Genomic DNA, 19,588 nt, shown 5'->3' on the forward strand with positions numbered 1-19,588 from the left:
ATTAGTCTTAGGCCATTTCCCTGTCCCTCACCTAAGGCTGCATCTAAACTACCTCAGACAGATAAGAAAGAATATGGTATATAGTCTGTTAAGCTGTTTCTGGGGAGATTCCATATCCTCTCCTGGCAATTCAGAATCAAGTATATTTTACAGTGAGTTGTCATTTGTATTTCATTTTTCGCCTTTTTCTGCAGTTGAAGGTTTTGAACGCTTCGAGGGCAGGAAAAGCGTGCATTCATTTTCGTATCCCATCTAAGCCCAGCACAGAGTGGCCCTGGGGTCCAGTGTGTTTGGCTGAACTGTATTGTACTATCCTCAGCAGAACTAGGAAACATGCTGGTCACTGTTCTTTGCCAGTTTTACATGTAGTATTTGCAAAGTTCAAAACAAACATTGCAGTAATTTGGCTTGCAGCTTCTCTCCTAAACCTCCCTCCTTTGGGGACTGACCAGGATGGGGGTAGGAACTGTCAAGACTGAGCTCCCTGTTTCTGCTCAAGAAACGCCCTGTGTTGGCTTGGCTTGGGCTCCCCTCCCTTTCTTATCAAATGAAATCAGCCACTGAAGGAAATTGGCTTCTCCAGATTGCGAGAGACAGGAAGCAGCATTGAGAAGCAATGTCCTGGGAGGGAAGCCAGAGAATTAGCTCGAGGCCCAGCCCAGTCAGTGCCTGGCCCTGGCCTCCTTCCCTACAGCTCTGTCCTGTTCTCACAACCTCCAGCCCCTCCTCTCCTTTTCCTGGGTCCTGGCATGTGAGGCTGAAAGGGACTGTAGATATCATCAAGGCCAGTACTCCCAAGTCTTCCAGCCTGTGCTGGTTGCTTCCAGAGATGGGAATTTTGCTGCTTCCCCAAGGAATCAGCTCCATTTTTGCCTTTTATCCAGTTGAAATCTGCCTCCTCCAACAGTCCCCTCATGCTCACCTGGGCCTCTCTCCTTCCTCCATGGGACAGGCCTTCAGATGCCTTAGTCTGACACCCCCAGGAGAGGCCCTAATAAAAGCATCAGTTTCTCAGAAACTTACAGACCCTAAGGGCATCTGAATTAGAACCTAAGCGGGAACGAAATGCTGAGGACAATGCCATTGGTCATCCTTTTCCTTGCCAAGGAGACCTGTGTGGTTTACCCTGATGTTTTGTATGGCCTTGACATACTGCTTTTGCCCCCCGCCACTGTGTGCCCAGTGTCTTCAAGAAGAATTTGTTTTCCCATCCATCTCACTTTATTAATTTTTGCTAAAATATTTAGAAGTATATTTAAAGACATCATGACATTCTGCCCCTAAGAACTTCAGTATATATCTCTTTTTAAAACAATGGAACAGGGACTTCGCTGGTGGCGCAGTGGATAAGACTTCATGCTTCCAACGCAGGGGGCCCAGGTTCGATCCCTGGTCAGGGAACTACATCCCACATGCATGCTGTAACTAAGAGTTCGCATGCCGCTACTAAGAGTTCGCATGCTGCAACTAAGAGTTCACATGCCCCAACTAAGGAGCCCGCCTGCAGCAACTAAGACCTGGTGCAACCAAATAAATAAATAAATAATAAAATAAAATAAAACTAAAATAAAACAGTGGAACAATATCTTTATTTTATTTTAAAATAATTTTTAAAGATTGAAGTCAAGTTGATTTACAATGTTGTGTTAGTTTTAGATGTACAGCAAAGTGATTCAGTTTCACATATGCATATTCTTTTTCAGATTCTCTTCCCTTATTGGTTATTACAAAATATTGAGTATAGTTCTCTGTGCTATACGGTAGGACCTTGCTGGTTATCTATTTTATATATAGTACTGTGTATATGTTAATCCCAAAGGCCTAATTTATCCTTCCCCCCACTTTCCCCTTTGCTAACCATAAGTTTGTTTTCTATGTCTGTGGGTCTATTTCTGTTTTGTATATAAGTTCATTTGTATTATTTTTTTTTTAGATTCCACATATAAGCTGTATCAATGATACATTATATATCTTTAAACCATAAAAAATACTTTCCTGCAGAGCTGAAATCAAAATATAATACCCAACAAAATTAATTATAATTTCCTGATATTGTCTAATACTCAATCTAAGCTGAGAAGTGGAAGGGAGCATCTCATCTTCTGGATTTATCCGACTGCTTCCTTGTTGTAGTGTTCTTCTAGCTGGTTCTTCTATGCCCTTTATTTCCTATAAATGGTAAGTTAGATTTTAGGGCTTGATTATATTCAAGTTAAACATTTTTAGCAAGGATATACCCTCGATGATGTTGGGACTTCACGTTGCCTCACATCGGGAGACATGTCTGGTTGTCCTACTATTGGTGATGCTAAGATTACCCTGTGGATTAGGTGTTGACCCCTTCATTGTGTTTTTTCCATTTTGTGACCAGAAAGAAATCTGTGTGGTTGCTGTATTATAGCACTATACAAATGTCAAATGATGTGTATTTTAAAGTCACAATTGATCAGAAAAAGAAAAGGCAGGGCCGGGATGGATGGAGGTTCCATCTCTGTTACTGTGTTCTATTCTTGTATAAATCATTTAACACTCAAGGCGCCTCAGTTTTTCTATATCTGTAAAATAAAGGGTTTGAACTAGAAGATCTCTAAGGTTCCTTCTAGGTTCAAACTTCTTTTTTAAAAAAGGTTCAATTGTAGTAAAATACACATAACATAAAATTTACCATCTTAACCATTTTAAAGTGTACAGTTCAGTAGTTACGTATATTCACATTTTTGTGCAACCATCACCACCATCCATTACCAGAACTTTTTCATCATGCAAATATGAAGCTTTGTACCCGGTAAACAACTCCACTTTTTCCCCTCCCCTCAGTCCCTGGTAACCACCATTCTGCTTTCTGTTTCTATGAGTTTGACTACTTTAAATATCTCATATGAGTGAAATCATATAGTATTTGTCTTTCTGTGACTGGCTTATCTCACTTAGCATAATGTCTTCTGGGTTCATCTATATTGTAGCATGTGTCAGAATTTCCTTCCTTTTTAAGGCTGAATAATATTCCATTGTATGTCTGTACCACATTTTGCTTATCCATTCAGCTGTCCCCATGGACACTTGGGTTGCTACCACTTTTGGCTATCGTGAATAATGCTGCTAAGAACAAAGGTGTACAGATATCTCTTAGAGACTGTGCTTTCAATTATTTTTCCTGTATATCCAGAGTGGTATTGCTGCATCACGTGGTAATTCTATTTTAAATTTTTTGACAAACTGCCTGTTTTCCATAATGACTGTACCATTATTACATTCCCACCTACAGGGTACAAGGGTTTCAGTATCTTCACACCCTTGCCAACACTTGTTTTCTGTTTATTTTTTGATAGAGCCATCTTAATGGATGGGAGATGTTACGTGGTTTTGATTTACGTTTCCCTGATGATTAGTGATGTAGAGCACTTTTTTCATATTCTTGTTGGTCATTTGTATGTCTCCTTTGGAGGAATGTCTATTCAAGTCCTTTGCCCATTTTTTAATCGGGCTATTTGGATTTTTGTTGTACAGTTGTAGGAGTTCTTTGTGTATTTTGGATAGTAACTCCTTATCAGATACATGATTTGCAAATATGTTCTACCATTCAGTGGTTTTCCTTTTTGTACTGTTGACTGTGTCTTTTGATGCACATAAACTTAAATCTATACAACTTGAACTACAATTCTTCCTCTCATCTTTGGCCCATAGCTGCAGCCTGAGGACCTTAACTTCTCTTCCCTAAATAAGTGGCATTCCTATCTCACTTCTTCTCTGATGATTCAGATCTCAGAATAGAATTCTAAGTTCTTAATGACTAGAATAGGCCTTAGAGGTCTCGCCCAACCTCATTTCACTAATGGACAGACTGGGGCCCATTGTTAGCAACAGAGCTGGATCTAAAATATGGGTCTTATCCCTCTCTATCCGGGGCTCTTTCTATTTCACCAACACTGTGATTCAACTCCACAAGTCTACTGGTTATTTTAGTAAACTCAGGAAGCATAATCAATTACAGGAAAAGACAACCAGGCTGTTAAGAGGGAATTTTATTCTACCAGAGCTCTGCCATGGGGAAGTATGCATGTGTTTGTTATATGTAATCTATTTACATATTCAAAAACCTTTTTACATTCTAAAAGTAATTACACATACCTGGGATCATGTCAGTGCTGTTTTCTGGTAGGTTGGAAGCTGGCTTAGAGACCAGGAATACAGAGTGGAGATCAGTGGGCTTCTCTGGGCGAAGTGTAACTTGCAGTATTTCCAAGGAATCAACATGAAACTTGTAAAGAGGATGGTCATTATTTCTTATCTGCCCAGGCTCCATCCCTCTTCTTCTGATAAAAGCACTGATTTTCTTTAGGATGCCACTCCTCCTCCACATTCAATTCATATAGTTTGGATGGAACTTCAAGAGTAAGCATATGACCCAGTCCACAAACATCAGTACGTTCTATCACCCAGCCACAGTGAATGGTGAGGGGAGAAGCACTTGACCCCAGGTCATACCAAGGAGACTCAGTCCTGGGACTTTTGCTGGGCTATTTTGAAAGAGGCCCTCTTTCTGCTGGGATTGCTAAACTAGTAGGATGTTGGCCTGGAACTGCCAGTAGCCATTCTAGATGCCACCTGGGAAGATTCTGCCTAATGGGGTGGCCACACGGAGGAAGATGGGGGTGAGACCTGGAGAGACAGATTTTTGAAAGCATTATTTGAGCACTTGGATTCAGGTTTGCCTTAAATCAGACTTTTTGAGTATATGAATCAATAAATTCCCCTTTTTGCTTAAGCCAGTTTGAGTTAGGTCTTTATCATTAATAATTAAAAGAATCCTGATTATTCCAGATTGTACTTTAAAATGCTTGTGTAAATTATCTGGAGGAGGATATAAAAATAATGGGCAAAGAGTGAGACTGATATTAATTTTTTTAGAATAAAAAGTCAAATTGATGGGAATAATTCTGTAGGGAAATCGTGTGAAACCACGTTAGCGATAAGAAAATTGACTGTTAGGTTTAGGTTTCAGTGTAAGCAAGTGGCTGGTAACATATTTAGGAAACAATAATGTAAATTCTGTTTATAGTATGACAAGTTGCAAGACAAAGAATGAGAGGCATTAAAGGCTCTTTAAGAACGTATTGTGCCGAGATGCTACTGTTGCCCCAACATATTGGAAAAGTATAATAGGAAATAAAAACCAGTTAAAATGATTCATTCCACCCTTGTGTAGAACTACAGTGTGCCGGGTTTATTCCATTTGACTTTCTGGATCCACTCTCCACACTTTTTCCATCCTGCTCTACGCTCAGGGCAGTGGACCTGTATTGACTACATCAACCGTTTCTGTGTCCTTTGTCTTCTAGGTGGGATCCCTAACTGGGAGCCCTGACAAGAGATTAGAGGCAGAGAGGAGAGAGAATTTGGGGTATTTATTTCCCTGGTTCCCTCCTATCAGGGTTTCTTCAGGGTGGCTGCTTCCCTAGGTCAAATGTCCTCTCCATGTCACTTTTGGACCTTCTCGCCTTCTGGATTCTGATCATTGTGGCCTCCTCTCAGTCCTAGGGATGTTAACAGCCCTTTGTGGCAAGTCCTGGGTTCCTGTACTACCACATCTTTGTACTAGTCCTTCTATTAAACCCTCCTTGAATTGCCTGATTTGCATGTGCCAAGTCTTCGCTTCTGGGATCCTGTCTGATACTCATAATATGTTCACACTTGGAAAATTACATTTGTTTGTGATTGCGAAGCCTCAAGAGAAATACAAGCAAAGTAGGAAAAGTCTAAAGGAGGGAAGCCAAAGTGATCAAGGGGCTAAGAGTGAGAGTTAGAAGAGTCACATGGAGACAAATCACAACCTGATGCTTGCGCATAAAATCCTTAAATGAATAACTTATACATTAGATTATAGAACAGGATATTAGTACTGGGAGCACATCCTGACCTGGAGATATATTAAATAAATAAAATGAAGTATTACTTCATGCAGAGGATTGTACACCTGTGAAGTTCATTACCCTAAGAGGTGGTATAATTTGAAAGTAAAGATCAATTCCCAAAATGACTTAAATACAGAAATTAAGGAATTTTACATCACTAAGGGAAACTTAAATTTTGAGGTTAATATTGGTATATGAGAGATGGAAATGGGCTGGCTGAAATAGAGCTGACCAGGAAATTCTTAATGTTTAATAATAAAATAAAATTTGAACATAAATAAAACTTAAATTAGCTTTCCATTTTCCACTTCAGTTAACCCTTCTGAAAACAAATACCTTCAATAGTATTATTACCTCTTTTTTTTTTTTTTTGGATTCCAAACTAGGGTCCATGGACCCAAGCGGTGTAAATAGGATTCTATTTCAATATATTTATTTCCTTTATAACACTATGTATTTTATTTTCTACATTTAAAAACATGATTCTGAGCTAAAATATGACACAAATGAACCTACCTATGAAACAGAGATAGACTCACAGATGTAGAGAACAGACCTGTGATTGCCAAAGGGGAGGGGAGGTGGGGGGGGGATGGACTGGGAGTTTGGGGTTGGCAGATGCAAACTATTATATATAGAATGGCTAAGCAACAAGGTCCTACTGTATAGCACAGGGAACTATATTCAATACCCTGTGATAAACCACAATGGAAAAGAATATAAAAAAGAATGTATGTATATATACATATACATATACATATATATATATATATATATATAACTGAATCACTTTGCTGTATTCCAGAAACTAACACAACATTGTAAGTCAACTATACCTCAGTTTTTTAAAATGTTAAACACACACACACAGACACACAGACACACGTGATTCTGAGGAGTCCACAGGCTTTTCCAGACAATAAGAGGGATGTATAGCATAAAGAAGACTAAGATTCCCTTGTGGATCCACCAGCCATCTGGGGTTCCCATGGTGTTACAGAGAACGACATTGCCTTGCTTCACAACTCTTGCAAGGATCCTGGTTACCAGGACACTTCCCAGCTCTTGTAGAGGCAGGGAATGTCTCTATTTTGATCTAGATGCAGAGGGCACAGAGGACTAAGTTGGGGCAGAGACTGGTAAGAAACATGCAGATAAGGGGCCTGGGATGATAGGAGTCATCTTCCAGGCAGAGCAGCAGTGGACACATCCCTTCCTTGGTTGCTGCTAACATAGACTCTCTCCTTGGCTGATCTCATCCTGCAGCTCTGGATATACCTTCGGGACTGTCAGACCAATGCTTAGGTCTCTTCATCCTTGCCCAGCTCTTTAGAGGCTACACAGTCCTGAGCCAGCCTACTCAGCCAGTCATTGCTTTGTCCTCAGCATGTAACCCTTTGAGGAGCAGACTGATGACCCTGAGTCTTTGGATCCCTCAGCTGGTGCTCCTAATCATGTGGCCCAGGAACCAAAGCCTCTGAGAAGCTGAGGACCACACCATATAGTTGTGCTGGATCCCTGCAAAAGAACACTGAGCAGAGGGGAGGAGCGGAGGTGGAAATCTTTCCTCTGTTTTACATGTGAACTGTATATCTCTTCTAATCACACAAAGACATTGTACAGCAGAAGTCCTGAACCGGAACTACCAGTGGTACTGCCCACCTAGTAACAAATCCTTCCCCAGATGTTTCATTGTGTAGTTTAACCTTCATAAGATCATGGTCTCAGGCTTAGCGGGTGCTGAAGTTCTGAAGAGCTACTTAGTCTTCTAACCCCAACCCCAAATACCATATCCAAATCCCCTTTGAATAAAGCATACATTTAGGTTCTTACATTATGCCTGCAGCAATCTCTCTCTCCTTCTTACTAACTCATTGTTTGCAGTATCCTCATGGATTAGTCAAGAAATAAATATAAACTATCTTTCATCTTTTATCTAATTCATAATGAATATCACTGGTAGACACAATCAACAGAAAATAAAACCGAAAAAACTGCTTATACCGAAACATTTAAAAATTTGTTTTAGCTAAAAATTAAAAAATAAAAATCTTCTAGACAAAATTAAGGCCTGTAAAATTTGAGTCAGAAAATCTGGACTTGATGGAAACAAGAGCCATAAAGAAAATCCACAGTGGGTGTATCAGCTAAGGCATTTTCAGTTGCAAGGAACAGAAAGTTCAACTAAACTGGCTGAAAAGGGGGAGTGGGGGGCGATTTAATGGCTTGTATAGCTGTGAAGCCCATAAATAGCTCTTTCAGATGTAGTTTGATCAGGGCCTCAGTTCAGTTTCCATGGAGACTTATAGGTCCTGTCCTCCTCTATGTGGTGGCTTAGCCCTCAGCCAGGCTTCCCTCATGGAAATGAAATGGCTGCAGTGCTTCCCAGCTTCACAGCTTCATATCACACTAGTCCATGGAAGAGAAGAGAACTGCTTTCCCAGAACACCCCACCAAAAGTTATTTTCCAACCTCACTAGCCTGAATTAGGTCACATGCTACCCCTGCAATAATAACAGTTCACTGGAGTTGGGATTTTGCTGATGAGCCCTGGCTTGAGCCATGGTCCTTTTTAAGCTGGGGGTGGAGTTAGCTTTCCTCAAATCCCCTGGATTGCCTAGTGGATATACGGTTCCCGGACAAAAGTTGGGGTACTCACCAGGAATAAGGAAATGGATGGGGGATGATGGGACAATCACAATGTCACTGAACATGGCAGAAACTTTAGTAAAATTTGATACAGATCTGATACAGATAAAGAAACCAAGAAATGAGACAAAACTAAATTTAAAAATTTAAATGAAAAAGAATTGATCCTAGTGAAAAACATTTCAGTTGAATAAAGGTAAAAATGGAAATGTTTCAAATGAGTGTCATAGAAAGATGATCAATGAATTAAATTGATTTCATGGTGTTTGTTCCAGAAAACACATTCCTGATGAAAATTCATCAATGTTAGTATCATTCATTTGAAATGTTGGCATTGAAAACCTCCTTGGGGACAAAATGGCAGGGATGGAAATATTCTCTGGCCCCCTAGTGACGACGGCCTCTTTGAGGTGCCCATGAGCCATGTCATTAATAATTCATTTTGATTCTGGGACTGGCAATAAATACAATGGCTTGTGATGTGTAGAAGTGAATTTTCTCACTGTTTTGAAAATTGTAATGTGTCTGTCTCCAGAGGTCTGTCATTTAGACAATGCCTCAAGGATAATTCACCTGCAAGTCTCCCCGCAGTCTGGAAAATAATTTCTCTCGTCAGATTCTTGGAATTCATATAGAAACACTGGGGTTGTCTTTTGCAATTTTCCCTCCCACCTCGGGTTAACTTTCCTCTGGGCTTTTCTGTTCTAAGAACATTCCCTGTGACAGAGAAAACAGAAGCAAGATACAAATTGAGTTCTGCTTTCTCTTTGTCACCCACCAACATGACAACATTGACCACAAATAGTGTATCCCTTTTTTGCTTTGAATATGACTTATGAAGCCTTTTACAGGTCTCAATTCATGTGAGGCTTTCACTTTCTCGGAAGCACGTTAGGCATTTGTTCCGCCTTCTTGTGCTCATCAGTGGCTCTGCTCCGCCATGTCCATTTAGGCTTACCTTCTCTTACAATCAAATAAACAAATATATATGTAACTGTATGATTTCTCTAAGTCCCTTCCCCTTTTTTACTGACTTGAAATTTCACAGGTAAGGGAGATGTTCTTAAGAAGATACCAAATTCTTGAGCATCTTTCTGAAGTTTCAAGATGTGGTATCTTCTTTTAATTGTTAAAATCTGGGGAACACATCTAACCATTTCTGTCCTACCATTTCTCTCACTATCACAATCTTCAAGAAGACACAGTTGCTCTCTCCCAAGGTTCCTGTCACTTCCACTCTGCCAACCAATTCCTCCTTTTGGCCAAATTTAGGTTTAGAGTGGCAGTTCCCCTTATTACTTCCTCTACCCTTTGGAAGATGAAATTGTCAGCAAGCAATAATACTAGCTAAAGTCTATTGAGCTCTTGCTGTGTGAAAGGCACCTTTCCTATGAGCAAGCTGAGGCCCAGGGAAGCTAATATCTTGTTCAAGTTCACCCACCTGGCAGGTGGTAGAGCATGGACACCGGTGCCAGGGTCAGACTCCAGAGGCCACGTTCTGTGTCGGGTTAAAAGAGCTTATCACCCGGGCTGGTCTGAGCTGTGTAGACTTCCAGCTGGCCTGAGGAAGCGCTCTTCCCACCAGCATCTTCCCGTCTCCATGCCGCTTTTGTGATGTGGAGAGGCTGTGCGCCATTTCCTGCATCTGGTTGTAGGAGCTGTGGTAATTCCCACCGCAGCAGGCTTCCTGCATCTCTCCTCTTCTTCCACCCTCATCTTTCGATCCTTGTGACCTACCACGCGACACCCTCTTGGTTGTGGAGTTTTCCTTACTAAAGCCCTTCCTAGGGTTACCTAACAGGGTTCCTTGGTTACCTCCCAGGATGTCTTCATCCTCTCCCCTCACAAGTCACACAGAGAGGCTTTTCTTAAACACCTTTGTTTCCCCCCCGCCTGTGGACCACTTTGCACTCATTACAGACTTGGCTGGCAGAAGGATAAGGGTGGCACACCTCTGGGGGCCACTTGAGGTTGGTGATGGGTTTCCGAGCAGAAAGGTTATTTCCTGTGCATCCTCCTTTAAACAGTTCTGCTCTTTTTATTTTTATGTTTTTATTTTTTCTAAATTTAGGTCAGTTGTGGGAATGCCTTGCCTTTTGGGTTTTTTAAGTCATCTTGTTTCAACTAAATTGCTGCCCAAGCCTGCTTTCCTTTCCATAGCCATTGAGAATACATCTGACTTTACCCCAAGTAATAAAAAACCCAACAATCACAATAAAAACAACTAATGCTTATTGAGTTCTTAATATACTCAGACCCTGTTCTAAGAGCTTACGATATTAACTTTAGTCCTTTCAGAACAATTCTACGAAGTAGCTACTTCATAGAATGAGGAAACTGAGGCACAGAGAGGCCACACAACTACTGAGCAGCTCATTTCTGCAGATGATCATCCAGTTTGTGCCTAGCATGGAACAAAGCCTATATGAATCTGTTTCTTTTACAAACTTTCTATTAATTATATTCAGCCAATCCGTGTGATTGAAGGGATCCTAAAATGGAAAAAGTATCATTTCGTTGAAACAACCTTAAATTCAGTGTTACTAAATTTAATCTATAAACCACTATGTACTTAGAAAGTATTACTCTCTTATTAATAATGCCAATTATAATATTTGTTATTAAAGTTATATAGAATTATTACTAAATTTAATCTAGAAACCACTATGTACTTAGAAAGTATTGCTTTCTTATTAGTAATGCCAATTATAATATTTGTTATTAAAGTTATATAGAATTGTAATTTCAGGATAGCTTAAGTAGTAATTATAACCCAAACTATAAGCATTTCTATCACACATAATCATAAACCAGTTCTCTCAATTCTTATTTTTATGTTTGGTCTGACATTATTTCACCTATAAAAATTTATTGCTTATTAATTTTTTCACTAATATTTTTGACTTGCTTCAAATATTTCAGTTCTTCCTATATTATTATCAAGTTTTGGGCTAACATTTAACTCCTGTTCTTTTACGTGTTTCCAGGTCTAACTTATCCTAAAGTACACCCACCAAAAAAATCATCTCAGAATATCAGACACTACTGTCTCTGAAAATAATTCTGTCACTCTATCACTTGAGTGAAATCCTCCTAGGGTAGTGGACTATAATTTTTGACTTGTGCCAATTGAATTGCAATCCTGGTTTCCTGGGAGTCCAGCAGCTTTGCTCACAGTTGCAGGTACTGTCTTACTCTAATAAGACTTGTTGCTGTCACTGCTTTATGCTAATTCCGGGGAAAAGCTTATTTACCTTTCCAAATCCCAATACCTCTTTTATCCCCCTGCTTCTCCTCCTTTGCCCATCACCTTTTTCAACTTCAAGAGTTTTTTTGTATTTTCTTTTTCCCATTTGGAGAATGAGTCGGGGTTCTTGACTGCAAGCAACAGAAGCTGATTCTGGCTCACTTGAGCAGGAAAGGAGTTCTTGGAATGATTGTAGGTAGATGTGAATGTGAAGGCTGGAGATCCAGATAAGCAAATGGGCAGCACCAGGGGGAGGTGGGCAGCTGTAGCCACCGCCATGGTCATGCCATGGGGACAGCCTGGTTGGAAGGCTGCATCACTGTGGCTGCAAGACCCTGTCCCTGGCACTGTTGCCACTACTGCTCCAGACATCAGGAGTTGCTGCTGCCACCTCTGGAGCAGTCAGCTTCTTTGCATCGCTTGCTCCAGACCCATGGTTCTTGGCACAGATTCAGATGGTTGAGCCTGGATTGTGCAATCATATTCTAATTTTCTAGGGATAGGGCTCTGTTTCCTACCAAGACCATGCAAGAAAAGGCTCCCCTAACAGGAAGGGGGTTTGGATACTAAGCACCCCTCAAAAACAGCCCAGCAAATATTGTCTATTACAGAACCAAGTCCTAGGTACGTAATCCTCTTTTCACCAAACAGAGGAAGGGATCCATTTCTGCTCTCAAAAGGATGAGGACCCCTTTCTCTTTAACAAGGAATACCAGCTGCCCAGAGTTTTCGGAAATATAATAATATACAATTAATTTGTATATTTAAATTATATAAATATGTTAGTATTTACATACTTATTATATACTTATATTTATCTTTATATTATACTTACAATATAATAACTGTTTAACATACAACAGTAATATAATTAATATATATTCATGATCTTTTTTTTTTGGCCATGTGGCTTGCGGGATCTTAGTTCCCCAACCAGGGATTAAACCTGGACCCTGGCAGTGGAAGCGCAGAGTCCTAACCACTGGACAACCAGGGAATTCCTAGATGATTGTATTTTAAATAAGAAATCTATAACTTCAAAATCTTCAAAACATTTAAAAACATTTAAACAGGTGTTAAAGGGAGAGTTCAATAACATTGAAATCTTTTTACTTTGAAACGCTAAATATAGATGTGAAACATTCAACATCTACAAAGAGAAACTCTGCACAAATTCAAGAGAGTATGGTCAAAATTTTACGTCACTCTGTCACTTAGTATAATCTTTTCAAACATTAAGATGTTGATAGTTGCTCCTATATCCCATCTGCTTTAGAGTGCAGTGGTTAGGAAACAAGATGTTTTACATAAATGTATTTTCCAGATAACTGGACAATATCAATGTAAGCATTAATTTTTTTAATTCTGATTTTTTTTTAAATTCTTTTTTTTTTTTTTGGCCACACTGCACAGCTTGCGGGATCTCAGTTCCCCAGTCAGGGACTGAATCTGGGCCACGGCAATGAAAGCGCCGAGGCTAACCACGGTACTGCCAGGGAATTCCCTAAAAAAATTCTTAAACCATACAAGATTCTTATAAAAGAAACTAAGTCTACAGATTCTGGGGTTTTTTTTCTAGTTTTACTTTTTTTTTTTTTTTAATTATTAGCACCTTTAAAAAATATTATTATTTATTTATTTGGCTGTGTTGGGTCTTCGTTTCTGTGCGAGGGCTTCCTCTAGCTGCGGCAAGCGGGGGCCACTCTTCATCGCGGTGCGCGGGCCTCTCACTATCATGGCCTCTCTTGTTGCGGAGCACAGGCTCCAGACGCGCAGGCTCAGTAGTTGTGGCTCACGGGCCTAGTTGCTCCATGGCATGTGGGATCTTCCCAGACCAGGGCTCGAACCCGTGTCCCCTGCATTAGCAGGCAGATTCTCAACCACTGCGCCACCAGCGAAGCCCCTCGTTTTAGTTCTTATATAAAAGCTTTGTTGAGATACAACTCATATACTAAACACATATTAAGTGTATGATTCAATGTCTTTTTAAAAGCATATTAACAGAGCTGTGCAACCATCACCACAATCAATTTTAGAACATTATCATCACTTCAAAAGGAAACTCCATACCCATTAACATTCTCTCCCCAGCTTTCCCCAAATCCCCAGACCTAGGTAACCACTTATCTTTCTATTTCTACAGATTTGCCTATTCTGGTCATTTCGTAAAAATAGAACCATATAATTGGTTCTATTATGTGGTGTTTTGCGATTGACTTCTTTCACTTAGTATAATGTTTTCAAGGTTCATTCGTGTTGTAGCATGAATTGGTACTTCATTCTTTTTTATGGCTGAGTAGCGTTCCATCCTATGGATATACCGCATTTTGTTTATTCATTTATTCCCTCAATGGATATTTGGGTTATTCCCACTTGTTGGCTATCATGAATACCGCTGCTATGAACATTTGTATAGAGGTGTTTTTGTGGACATACGTTTGCATTTGCGGGGGGTTGGGGGGGTACCTAGGAATGAAATTGCTGATTTGTATGGAAACGCCATGAGGAACTGCCAAGCTGTTTTCCAAAGTTTCTGCACCAGTTTACATTCCTATCAGTGGTGTGTGAGGGGCCCAATTTCTCTCCAACTTCCCCAGCACTTGTTATCTGTCTTTTTTATTTTAGCCATCTTTGTGGGTGTGAAGTGGTATCTGATTGTGGTTATGAGCTACATTTCCCTGATGACAAATGCTGTTGAGCATCTTCTCATATGCTTATTGGGCATTTGTATATCTTCTGGAGAAATGTATGTTCATATCCTTTGCCTATTTTTTAATTGGATTATTGTCTTTTTATTATTGAGCTGTAAGAATTCTTTATATAAGCCTGTTCTTGTTGACTTAGAGCCTTCTTATGGACATCAATGGCTGAGGTTCACTGTGATACAGAGGCGCTCTCATGGGTTATAGACCCATGCAGGGCTGTCTGCTCTATATTAAAAGGCAAGGTGATGCTATCAGAGAGCACTAAAAAGCAGTTATAAGAGCATGTCCTTATATATTTATGTACATCTTTTTTTCTTACTCTCTCTGCTATCACCCCTTGTTCTCACGGCTCTAAATATTTATGATTGATTACTCTAGGTAGAGGCCAAGGGTGACTCAGCTTATCCCATGAATGAGGTGCCTGGGCTTTGAGACAGCTTTCTGCTGTGTTTTGGGTAATTTAGTTACCAGGAATCTGATTTCTGGGAGAATTAGTGGCACTTTACCTAAGTAGAGGTAGTACATTAATAGGGGAGGATTAATTGGGGCAGGTTTTGAGGAGGTGAGTCTTTAGTGAAATCCCTGATAAGGTGGTGACGATAACCTGGCAGAGAAGAATAGACTCCTGTTCGAGGGAATTTGCCAGACGTCTATGGGAATTGCATCATTGGTGTGACCGATGTTGGTAGTTAAGACAGGAAGCAATAAATAGGAAGAGTCTCCTTCAGAGTGGTGAAGGGTCTAAATTCAGACTTTGAGCTCATTGCCAGGCTGATAATAATTGGTCTGATAGGTCAATCTTCCTCTGGTCTGATGGTGTGAGGAAAAAAAAAAGATCACTCCTCCCTGTTTCCGTCTTACCAGCCTCCCCTGACCCTGTCGACCCCGCCCTGCCCCCAGCTTGTGGCTAAATAGCCCAACTGCTAATTAAAACCCACACTTCCCAGCATGCCTTGCACCACCCAGAACCCCAGTCCCCACCATTCATTCTGCTCGCCAGCTGAAAGCAGCTCGAGCAAATAACCTTCCAGATTCAGGGCCTCTCGCTCTCCAGGGGCCTCTCCCCCCTCCCTCCCTTGACTGTGGCTGAGTCTGCTACCACCTGACAGCAAACCACACTTGACAGGGAACAGGAAGGAGAACCGGGCCCACTGCCTTCGGCCTCTATGAAATCAACAGGGCTGTGCTCCTTCTCCCACAGCTGCCGCTTCTGAGCCTTCCACCCTTTTTTCCTCCCTCCCAGGGTCTCAGGAGGCCCAGGAGGACACTTTGGAGGTCTTATCCTGGATGTGTAGAACTTCTGGGGCTAGGTGATGCGGAATGAATTGAGGGGCTTTTGACCTCTGCTTTGTGGCAGTTTGCACCTTGCCCCACTGCCAAGGCCTCTCCGGTCTCAGCCACTGACACGTCCTCCTCCCCCAGGCACTCCCTCACTCCTGAGGACCCTGCTTCTACAGCTGACCTCCAGGCCTGCAGCCCCCCTCTGTTCCAGGAATCGCACCGCCACCTGTTGGCTTCTTTTGCCTCCTGAACAGCCAGAACCTTGCCTTGCGGTTATGCTTTTCATTCTGCTGCCATTCTAGCATGCCACAGCTGTTGGGAAGCATGGCCAGGATGTGGGACCAGCCAGCTTCAAATCCTGATTTGAAGTCCACAATTCTGAACTCCAAAAATCTCTGAAAACTAAAGGCTTTTTTGGTGAGTTTGACACAAACTCATTTGGTTGCAAAACCTGTGAACTGACAAAAGCCTATTTTGTTCACTTTATCTTTTCCCCACTTAATGTGAATATTTATGTTTGTTGCCAAAATATTAATGTGTTGACTTAGGGTATAGTTCTAGATCCTGTTGGAGGAATTATGTAATATATGGTATATGTACCATGTAACCATGAAAAATTGTGATTTTTGAAACACTTCTGGTCCCAACATTTTATGATAAGGAATTTTGGACCTGTACTGTAATGCCACACAAAATAGACCTGGATAATTAACTATTCACATCTAAGTAGCAGAATAGCATAGAATGAATCAAAATCATGTCCATGGACATTTAGGGACGTAGGAAAACAATTCCAATGTTACAGATTATGTATGTAAACTTACAAAAGAGCATGTGGAATCTGATCTCAACATTGTTTTTTAAAAAGCATATAGCACATGAATGAAAAAAAGCTGGGTCTGCAATACACCATAATGTTAACAGTGAGTTGTCTCTGTGGCGGATTTTCTTCTTTTTAGGCTTTCAGCATCTAGGTAATACTTTTATAATCAGAAACTTTTTTAAAAAAACCAGTAACTGTTACTAAAAACAAGTTTCCACTATGTGGCCTTGGGCAAAAGGCCCACAGTATGTTATCAATCTGAGCCCAATTTTCTCTTCTGTAAGTTGAGGCCATTAGTACCTACTTAAATGGAGTTGTTGAGGGACAATGTACGTGCCTGGGTGGAAGGTAGCTATGACTGTAGGCCTTGTGTCAAGATACCTTTCTCCTCCACCAGGCCTGGACTGCCCACTACTGTTATGCAATAGTGCAGACACATTGCCCGCTGTTTTACAAGTGGGTCCTTACAAATGAGGATGATCAACAGCTAACGATGATCAACAGGCAACCTTTCAGAAACACAGCTATCACATGGAAAAACTCGCCTATTGTGTAAACTGGATTGAGAAATTCTCTCAGGTGATCCTGTAGTTTTTTTTTTTTTATGCTAAAGTAACGTATGCTCGAGCATTCTGGTGTTTTTATATGTGTGTAACAATTTCTTAAAACCATTCAACACAGATAACTATTTAAGTTTTTGAAGAAAGTTGGAAAAGGCTCTCCTCCCAAGGACAGTGGCTGGGAGGAGATGGGGCACAGCCAGTTCCAAACGCTGGTAGAGGGTGCAGTGGCTTTTGGGCTCAGCACCTGGAACCACCGACCCAGGCTGGCTCCCCACGTGGCAGCATGTGATCACAGGCATCTCAGAGTCGAATACAGGCCCTTACGCGGGGGCCTCTGAACCAAGCCTCTCTCCCTTCCTAGGGGTGAGAACTGTACAGAGGGATGGAGCCATCTTCCTCCAGGAAGCCTTCATTCACCCTCAGTGCTGCTGTTGCAACTAGGCTGTTCTGGGCAGGACTTCTGTTTGGGTGGGGAAAAAGAACACGGAGGATGTTGATTACCTTCCCTTCTCAGCCAGCCTGACCTTTTAATACCTTTGTAAAAAGCATGTATGTATTTATAGTGTTTTAGAATTTTCTAACTTTTATCTTAAGAGCAGAGCACCTGTTTAATAAGCATTGTACCCCTATTGTTAAAGAACTGTGTCCTCTCTCTCCTTCTCTCTCCCCTGTAAGTGCCCTTCTAATAAACTTTTCATTGAAAAGCTAAAAAAAAAAAAAAAAAGATCAACAGTCCTTTCGGGTCAGTCTTTCCTTCTCCCTGTCACATTGGGAGACATTGATACCTGCCGCATGCAGAGGGCTTGCCACTTTGCCAAGGCTAACCTGCACTTAGAGACTTGATCCCATCTTCACTCATCTCCCCCTGGCCTGTTGTGCCAAGGAAAGAGATATATTTATATGGCACATCTCATTTTACAAAAGGTGTTCACATACTGATCCTTCCCTTCATGACCTTAATTCTTTTAAAATTTAATTTAATTTATTTTTATTGAAGTATAGTTGATTTACAATGTGGTGTTATTCTCAGGTGTACAGCACAGTGATTCAGTTATATATATATATCTTCTTTTCCAGATTCTTTTCCATTATAGGTTATTACAAGATATCGAGGATAGTTCCCTGTGCTATACATTAGGTCATTGTTGTTCACTTATTTTATATATAGTAGTTTGTATATGTGAATCCCAGACTCCTAATTTATCTCTCTCCGCGCCCGCCCCCAACCCCTGAGATCCCCTTTGGTAACTATAAGTTTGTTTTCTATGTCTGTGAGTCTATTTCTGTTTTGTAAATAAGTTCATTTATATCATTTTTTCATTTCCACATTATATCTACCTATTCTTTTTCGATTCTTTTCCATTTAGATTATTACAAGATATTGAATATAGTTCCCTGTGCTATTGTGGTTTATCTCTTTTATATGTAGTAGTGCATATATGTTGATCCCAAACTCCTAATTTATCCCTCCTGCATCCTTTCCCCTTTGGTAACAAGTTTATTTTTTATGCGTGACGTTAATTCTTTTTTTTTTTTTTTAAATCTTTATTGGAGTATAATTGCTTTACAATGGTGTGTTAGTTTCTGCTTTATAACGAAGTGAATCAGCTATATGTATACATATATCCCCATATCTCCTCCCTCTTGCGTCTCCCTCCCACCCTCCCTATCCCACCCCTCTAGGTGGTCACAAAGCACTGAGCTGATCTCCTGGTGCTATGCGGCTGCTTCCCACTAGCTATCTATTTTACATCATGACGTTAATTCTTGAAAGAGCATTTGTCCCTCCCTGGGTTTATTTTCATACCCCCAGTCGCTAATTAACCAACACGTGGCAACCTGGCTCCTGACCCCATGACTCTGCTGCAGCTGTTTTGTTTTTAAAGATCATTCATTCACTCATTCATGTAGTTCACATAAATTTATAAGCCCCTGTATGTGTCAGACTCAGTTATAGCCACTGGGATACAACAGCTAATAAACAAATTTCTTTTCCTTAGGAGCACACAGTCTAGTTGGGGAGGCAGACAATTAAGCAAGTAAATATATAATAGATAACAGGCAGTGACATGAATAAAAAAATGTTGTGAAGAAAATGTAAAGTAAAGGAAAAGTGACGGGGTGTGTGTGTGTGCCACTTTAGATGGTGCAATCAGGGAAAGCCTCTTGGAGGAGGTGACATTTGAGCAGAGGCCTCAGGGAAGTTAGGAAGTGAACTGTTTGGATATCTGGGCGAGGGGGAGAGCATTCCGGACCCAGGAAAGAGAAAATGGCAACAGCCCTGAGACAGAAGCCTGCTTGGTTTAAATGGGCTGCAAAGATGACTTCATGCTTTGAGTGGAGTAAGTGATGAGGAAAGTGGTAGGGTATGAAATCCAAGAGAGCAGAGAGGAGACCAGATCATGCAG

The sequence above is a fragment of the Eubalaena glacialis genome, chromosome 6 (assembly GCF_028564815.1).
Source record: "Eubalaena glacialis isolate mEubGla1 chromosome 6, mEubGla1.1.hap2.+ XY, whole genome shotgun sequence".
NCBI classification, from domain to species: domain Eukaryota; kingdom Metazoa; phylum Chordata; class Mammalia; order Artiodactyla; family Balaenidae; genus Eubalaena; species Eubalaena glacialis.